The sequence below is a fragment of the Dreissena polymorpha genome, chromosome 6, assembly GCF_020536995.1.
Source record: "Dreissena polymorpha isolate Duluth1 chromosome 6, UMN_Dpol_1.0, whole genome shotgun sequence".
NCBI lineage: Eukaryota > Metazoa > Mollusca > Bivalvia > Myida > Dreissenidae > Dreissena > Dreissena polymorpha.
The window spans coordinates 74,403,844-74,413,147 of NC_068360.1; the positions used below are offsets into that span (position 1 = coordinate 74,403,844).

General features: G+C 33.9%; 1 long non-coding RNA gene across 1 annotated transcript; it reads left to right on the top strand.

The window, feature by feature from the left end:
* Nucleotides 1-330: 330 nt before the first annotated feature.
* LOC127836383 (uncharacterized) lies at nucleotides 331-6,249 on the top strand. Its single transcript, XR_008028736.1, has 2 exons — nucleotides 331-371; nucleotides 5,534-6,249. It is a non-coding gene; the product is annotated as an uncharacterized LOC127836383 (long non-coding RNA).
* The last annotated feature ends 3,055 nt before the right edge of the window (nucleotides 6,250-9,304 follow it).

The following is a 9,304-nucleotide window of genomic DNA, read 5'->3' on the forward strand; positions in this document are numbered from 1 at the left end:
CTCTTTAAATACCGGCTGCTAGCGATCTTGCCGGTTACATTAACTCTTGATGCCGGCTACTTTTCCCAAATATATCAAGTAAATGTCACAAATGCTTTGGTTTTACTGCATAGTTGCCGGCCATATAACTGGCTACTCAAATTTTTCTGGAAAACACTGAACTATGCATGACAAACACACAAAAATTAAATACATCTTAGATTCATTGTAAAAAATAAATTCACACTTCCAGCTTGTCGTCACTAAAATCCAAAGATTCAAATAATTTTCCACGAGATACGTCAACAATTGCGTAATCAAATGAATGAAAAATAAAAGTATAGAAAGCCCGATTTTACATAAATTTCAGGTTGAAACACAACAAGGTAAAGGTAGTCGGTGAGATATAATAATAATACAGTTAGTAAGGCTCGTACCCTGGGTACGGTAAATATACTAAAACATACCCGGGAATTTTAACACTAAATCGGTTGTTGTCGGCTATTTTGTAAAAATTAATTATGTTTACATTTATGTCAATTTTCTGTTAAATGGCATTTATACAATGTATTATCAAAACTCATTTTTACAATCATTAATGTGATTCAATTTAAAATCTTAAATTGTTTAAAGTCGCGTCATTGTATGACGTTGTCAAGTATATTTTCCGCGATGTCGCACGTTCACTTTTTACCGTCATAGATTTTTTTAAAGAAACATTTTTTGGTTTGCGAGGTCCGTTAAATGGGGAACACCATATTTGGTATTTATATTATGTTTTAACAAATAATTCATGCTGTGTAATAAATATTGTATAAGATATTTCGATATTTATTGAAAATGTTTCAAATTGTTATTTATGAAACCTTTTATTCTAATGAGTGTATGCTATCATATTATACTTCGAAAAGCAGATCTGTTGTACTATAATCGTATTATTCATTCTTTATTGTTAATTTCATTTCTTGTAGAGAATCGTCAATGTTACATCTAGTCGCCAATCCTTGTCGTTAGTGTTAGTTTTCAATGCTTGTTATCATTGCCGTCAATGTTAGTCGTCAATCCTTATCGTCATTATACATGAAGGAAATAAAAGCAGAAACAGAGACGTATTCTTGATTACTTGATTATTCCTACGGCGTCCTCTCAACACTCATACTAAAAAGCATGTTGATGCAGATTTTTTTAAAGAGAAGTTTCTTTAAGGTTAACAATATTGTTTTACTTTAATCGCTAGCATGTTTAACGACATCCGATTTTTGGCAGATATACAACTCGGATACAATCTAATATTTGCGGGTATGTTTAAGTTTCTTTACCGTACCCGGGCTACATGTAAGTAAAGTTAAGAGTACCCGGGGTACATGTACCGGTAAGTAGTACCCGAGCCGAGAATGTCAATTGAAGGTGTTAGAGATGCATTGAACCATAAGATTAAAAAGGGTAATTAACCACGGGCTTATTAAAATTAAAACGATGACATTACATTGTACCAGCTGTTTATTGTTGTATACTGTAAGCTTGAAATATTTTAAATAATGTAAACAACTTACCTTGTATAAAGTTGGCACATTGTTGTCAGGTGTAGAAACTATTATACTTATTTCTGTTAAGTTGCACTGGCTGAACCAAAAGAATTATGTAGTCGTTTCTAAATAATCACGAAACAATCTACTAATGCATATATGCTTGCCAGTTGCTGAGTTTGTGCATTTCCATTCATTATACTATCGGCCTTGGCAAACAGCGTAGACTCAGATTAGACGCCGCATGATGTCTGCTCTTTGGTACGCAGAAGATTTGCATATCCACGGGTGTTTTATGTCAAATGTTATGGTTTTTCAATAGATCGTATACTTATCTACAAAACAGCGAATTAGCGTTCACTTGACATCATTTTTAATTATGTTATTTTGTTAATACTTTCTCGCGTTCTTTTCGCCTTTGGTCGACGCCGTCTGCTTTTTCCAACGATGAAGATTTCCATATCCACTGGCGTTTTTTTATGTCAAATGTTAGTGTTTTCCAATTGATCGTATACTTATCTACAAAACGGATAAGTAGCGTTCACTTTACATCGTTTGTGATGATGTTATTTTGTAAATACTTTTAAAGCGTTCTTTCTGTCGAAGTCGGCCATTTTGACGTGTGTGAACAAATACCGACATTCCCGCAATTACCAAAATCCCCAGGAATCCCCGAGATCCCCATTAATATTGATTATTTATCGAAAAACTGCGTATTTTAATATAGATTGTTGCGAAATACACTGAAATCACTAATGAAACATTGTTTTTATCAAAGTTTGATTTCGGGGATTTCGGTAGGGTTTCGGTATATCCACATACCGCATTTTGTAATTCCGGTTATGTAAAACTTGCGAAACTTTTTCGTGATTTAATCAAAAACTAGATTTTTCACAGGTAAAACGCCTACGCCAACAGGTAGATCGCATTCTTGTCCATATACATGTCAAATTTCAGCAAAAGTAACCGACCAGTTTTCAAGACTCCCAAATCGCGACTATATGCACCAACTTAATGAAACTTAGCCCCCTTTATCATTCGTTCGAATGAACGTCATCAATGATGACGTCCAATACATCACTCATTCCATACCTCTTATATTGGAATGTTTACTAGACTTGCGACACCTTAAGGGTTTCGCGGGATGGAATGAGTGGAGAGATGAAATCAAATTGAAAATCGATTATTTCAAAAAAAAAATGGTACGAAAAAATATGCGGGTAGGAAAAAAAAACAAATTTGGGTACGAAAACAAATTTGAGTACGATAAAATGGGTACAAACAAAATAAGGGAACGAAAAAACTATTTTGGTACGAAAAAAATGGGTACAAATAAAAAATAAGGTACGAAAAAATTTGTGTACGAAAAAAAAATGAGTACGAACAAATGGGTACGAAGAAATTTGGGTACGAACAAATTTGTGTACGAAAAAATTGGGTACAAAAAATGTGGGTACGAAAAAAAAATTGGTTATGAAAAAAAATTAGGGTACGAAAAACTATTTGGGTACGAAAAAAAGGTTCAAATAAAAATTTGGGTACAAAAAAAATTGGGAACAAAACGAATTTGGGTACGAAAAAAATTTGAGTACGAACAAATGGGTTCAAAGAAATTTGGGTTCGAACAAATTTGTGTAAAAAAAAAATTGGGTACGAAAAAAAATTTGGTTATGAAAACCTATAGGGAACGAAAAAATTAGGGTACAAAAAACTATTTGGGTACGAAAAAAAAGGGTACATATATAAATTTGGGTACAAAAAAAATTGGGTACGAAACAAATTTGTGCACCGACGGACAGACGAAGCGGCGACTATATGCTCCCCCTAAAAAATTTGGGGGGGAGCATAATAAACAAGTTATGGCAATTTAAAGGTGGTACGCAAACTTAATAATAGATTTATCAATTATATGCTTATTGTAAGTGAAAACAAGGGACAAAATTGTCACAAAACCAGGTTTTCATTGTGAAAAAAAAATCTGATAAAGGGAGAAAACTCAAACTGAACTTTTGAAATGACCAAAAAAAATTAACCCCCTTTGAAAGTTTTTTTTCTTTTTAAATCTATTTTTAGTCGTGGCGGCCTTGACATTGGAGATATTGACGTGATTCTTTCGTGGGACACACCGTCCCATGATGGTGAACAAATGTGCCAAATGATTTTAAAATCTCACAATGAATGACATAGTTATGGCCAGGACAAGCTCATTTATGGCCATTTTTGAACTTTGAACTCAAAGTGTGACCTTGACCTTGGAGATATCGACGTAATTATTTCGCGCGACACACCCTCCAATGATGGTGAACAAATGTGCCAAATGATTTTAAAATCTGACGATGAACGACATAGTTATGGCTCGGACAAGCTCATTTATGGCCATTTTTGACCTTTGAACTCAAAGTGTGACCTTGACCTTGGAGATATCGACGTAATTATTTCGCGCGACACACCGTCCAATGATGGTGAACAAATGTGCCAAATGATTTTAAAATCTGACAATGAACGACATAGTTATGGCCCGGACATGCTTATTCCGCCAGCCCGCCAGCCAGCCCGCCCGCATTCGCCAATCTAATAACCAGTTTTTTCCTTCGGAAAACCTGGTTAAAAAGGCCATAATTGTTACAAAATGCTTGATACAGTTATCTGCTCTTGTTTATACATTGGGGTCATGTTGGTTAATAAGCAAAATACATGGTGTATGAACGCAATATGTCAAGGGACATAAAAAATATTTGAGGTCATATGCAAACTTTAACATAGATTTATCAATAATATGCATATTATTCTAAGTGAAAAAGGGCCTAATTCTGTTAAAATGCTTGATACAGTAAATGAGTTGTCTGCTCTTGTTTATAGATTGGGTTTATGTCGGTAATGAAGTATGCAAAATATAAAAGCAATATGTCAATGGACATAGGAAATATATTTGAGGTGGTACGCAAACATTCCAATGCGCAAGCCGACGCCGGGTTGAGTAGGATAGCTCGACTATATATATTTCATATATAACAGTCAAGCTAAAATGTAAATATACCATAAACAACAGGCTAACCTCAATCACAACTTTAATGCAATGCTTATAACAATAGAGATACAATGATATGCCAGGGATTGAAACTAACTGTTTACTATTGTGGGCAACCATCTTTAGTATTTTGGTTGCCCAGATAAAGAATAACGAGCCCAGAAATATGAACATGTGAATATTATACATTCTTTTAATAAAATAATAGATAATTAAAAACATTTGCTGACAACACATGTTCAATGCATGATGTTTATTATGAGCCTGAATTGAATCATGTCCTATTCCTAAATAATGAATGTTATTTAACTAGTATTGATCCATGGTGATCAATTGTTTTTCAATTTTTATTGCAGTGAATTGTTTTAAGCTTTAAAAAAAAGAAGTTTACCAACTTTTGAAATTGAGTTGCCCAGGCCAAAATCTACTTGCCCCGGGTTCACGGTAAACCAATTATTTCCATCCCTGTATGCTCTTCATTTTCTGTTCTTCCATCGCATTCTCAAAATTAAACTTAAAGCCGATATTTTTTAATAACATTAGTATGAATTACTAACCATTATCACCCAAAAAACAATTTTACAAAGCTGTAATCCCGTCGTAGAGATTTAGTTTACTATTATCAGTGTTCTCTTTAAATACCGGCTGCTAGCGATCTTGCCGGTTACATTAACTCTTGATGCCGGCTACTTTTCCCAAATATATCAAGTAAATGTCACAAATGCTTTGGTTTTACTGCATAGTTGCCGGCCATATAACTGGCTACTCAAATTTTTCTGGAAAACACTGAACTATGCATGACAAACACAAAAAAATTAAATACATCTTAGATTCATTGTAAAAAATAAATTGACACTTCCAGCTTGTCGTCACTAAAATCCAAAGATTCAAATAATTTTCCACGAGATATGTCAACAATTGCGTAATCAAATGAATGAAAAATAAAAGTGAAGAAAGCCGGATTTTACATAAATTTCAGGTTGAAACACAACAAGGTAAGGTAGTCGGTGAGATATAATAATAATACAGTTAGTAAGGCTCGTACCCTGGGAACGGTAAATATACTAAAACATACCCGGGAATTTAAACACTAAATCGGTTGTTGTCGGCTATTTTGTAAAAATTAATTATGTTTACATTTATGTCAATTTTCTGTTAAATGGCATTTATACAATGTATTATCAAAACTCATTTTTACAATCATTAATGTGATTCAATTTAAAATCTTAAATTGTTTAAAGTCGCATCATTGTATGACGTTGTCAAGTATATTTTCCGCGATGTCGCACGTTCACTTTTTACCATCATAGATTTTGTTAAAGAAACATTTTTTGGTTTGCGAGGTCCGTTAAATGGGGAACACCATATTTGGTATTTATATTATGTTTTAACAAATAATTCATGCTGTGTAATAAATATTGTATAAGATATTTCGATATTTATTGAAAATGTTTCAAATTGTTATTTATGAAACCTTTTATTCTAATGAGTGTATGCTATCATATTATACTTCGAATAGCAGATCTGTTGTACTATAATCGTATTATTCATTCTTTATTGTTAATTTCATTTATTGTAGAGAATCGTCAATGTTACATCTAGTCGCCAATCCTTGTCGTTAGTGTTAGTTTTCAATGCTTGTTATCATTGCCGTCAATGTTAGTCGTCAATCCTTATCGTCATTATACATGAAGGAAATAAAAGCAGAAACAGAGACGTATTCTTGATTACTTGATTATTCCTACGGCGTCCTCTCAACACTCATACTAAAAAGCATGTTGATGCAGATTTTTTTTAAAGAGAAGTTTCTTTAAGGTAAACAATATTGTTTTACTTTAATCGCTAGCATGTTTAACGACATCGGATTTTTGGCAGATATACAACTCGGATACAATCTAATATTTGCGGGTATGTTTAAGTTTCTTTACCGTACCCGGGCTACATGTAAGTAAAGTTAAGAGTACCCGGGGTACATGTACCGGTAAGTAGTACCCGAGCCGAGAATGTCAATTGAAGGTGTTAGAGATGCATTGAACCATAAGATTAAAAAGGGTAATTAACCACGGGCTTATTAAAATTAAAACGATGACATTACATTGTACCAGCTGTTTATTGTTGTATACTGTAAGCTTGAAATATTTTAAATAATGTAAACAACTTACCTTGTATAAAGTTGGCACATTGTTGTCAGGTGTAGAAACTATTATACTTATTTCTGTTAAGTTGCACTGGCTGAACCAAAAGAATTATGTAGTCGTTTCTAAATAATCACGAAACAATCTACTAATGCATATATGCTTGCCAGTTGCTGAGTTTGTGCATTTCCATTCATTATACTATCGGCCTTGGCAAACAGCGTAGACTCAGATTAGACGCCGCATGATGTCTGCTATTTGGTACGCAGAAGATTTGCATATCCACGGGTGTTTTATGTCAAATGTTATGGTTTTTCAATAGATCGTATACTTATCTACAAAACAGCGAATTAGCGTTCACTTGACATCATTTTTAATTATGTTATTTTGTGAATACTTTCTCGCGGTCTTTTCGCCTTTGGTCGACGCCGTCTGCTATTTCAAACGATGAAGATTTCCATATCCACTGGCGTTTTTTTATGTCAAATGTTAGTGTTTTCCAATGGATCGTATACTTATCTACAAAACAGATAAGTAGCGTTCACTTTACATCGTTTGAGATGATGTTTTTTGTAAATACTTTCTAAGCGTTCATTCTGACGAAGTCGACCATTTTGACGGGTGTGAAGAAATACCGAATTTCCCGTAATTACCAAAATCCCCAGAAATCCACGAGATCCCACGAAATCCCCATTAATATTGATTGTGTATTGAAAAACTGCGTATTTTAATATAGATCGTTGCGAAATACACTGAAATCACTAATGAAACATTGTTTTATCAAAGTTTGATTTCGGGGATTTCGGTAGGACTTCGGTATATCCATATACCGCATTTTGTAAATCCGGTTTATGTAAAACTTGCGAAACTTTTTCGTGATTTAATCAAAAACTATATTTTTCCCAGGTATAACGCCTACGCCAACAGGTAGATCGCATTCTTGTCCATATACATGTCAAATTTCAGCAAACGTGCTAGGCCAGTTTTCAAGAAACCCAAATCGCGACGATTCTCGCCAGCTTAACGAAAGTTAGCCCCCTTTATCATTCGTTCGATTGAACGTCATCAATGATGACGTCCAATACATCACTCATTCCATATTAAATACCAGAGTTGCGACACCTTAAGGGTTTCGCGGGATGGAATGAGTGGGGAGATCAAATCAAATTGAAAACCGATTATTTCGACCAAAAAATTGGGTACGAAAAACATTTGGGTACGAAAAAAATAAATGGGTAAGAATATACAAATGTGGGTACGAAAACGTTTGGATACGAAAAAAAATTGGGTACGAAAAAAATGGGAACCAAAAATAATTGGGTATGAAAAAATTTGGGTACGAAAAATTTGGGTAGTAAAAAATGGGAACGAAAAAAATTTGGGTACGAAAAAAATTGGGTACGAAAAATTTTGGGTTAAAAAAAAGAGTGGGTACGAAAAAGAGTGGGTACGAAAAAGTTTTGGGTACAAAAAAAAGGGTATGAAAAAAAATTTGGGTACGAAACATGTGGGTACGAAAAAAAATTGGGTACGAAAAAAATTTGGGTACGAAATAAATGGGTACGAAAAAAAAAATTGGGTACGAAAAAATTTGGGTACGAAAAAATGGGTACGAAAAAAAATTTGGTAGGAAAAAAATGGGTACAAAAAAATTTGGGTACGAAAAACATTTGATTACGAAAAATATTTGGGTACGAAAAAAATGGGTACGAAAAAATATGTGGGTACAATGGGTTCATGTTAAGGTTTTAGCATGGCGGACGCCGGATGGCGAAAAGACACTTCATGACACAATGAGCTTGCTATGACAAAACCTCAGGTTTTGTTCGAAAACAGCCAAGCTCATATGCATAAATCAGTGAGTAATAGTACTTATACTCAATAAAAGCTAGGCACAGCGTATAAAATCAGAACCACTGGGCTGAATCTGCTGAAACTTGGTCGCATTATACATTATGGTCCAAACATGCTACAGAATGAGCGCTTCTGGACCTGACAGCGTTAAAACATTAACCGATAATGGACAGCACAAAATGGGTTATTTTGTACAAAAAAAAGTACACTTCAAGTGGCATTTGATGACTTTTAGACATCAGAAAGTTGCAAATGTTTAATATTCTGCACACTTCGACTTGTTTTTTGTTTTTTTTTACAAATTTAGAAGCATTTATCCTTGGGGTGTATATAAACCCTGTTATACAATGTCAAAAATAGCTAAGCAGCAATTCCCCTTTAACATTATTCCTTATATTAATGGTATTGTTTAAAAAGATAACTGTGTATATTTAATCATAATGGCTCCGTATTTCACACTTGATAGGCCACTGCTGGGGCTTGAACCCAGAACTCATCTCACATTGTAAGATGCATTTTTCAATTAAACTACAATGACTGTATCGTGTGAAGTGGAGCCAACATACACCCACATAAGTGAAAAAATCATTACGTCGATATATTTGTCCTGGGCGTTTCCCAACATGTCGCATAACTGTTTACAACAAAAGATGTATACATAGATAAATATACATACATGTAAATGGGAAAAATGAACCATCTATTTTTAAATTTTTGCTTCATATATACACATTTCCTAGCCATGATTTATAATTATATCTATGTAGAAATCATTTAGACAG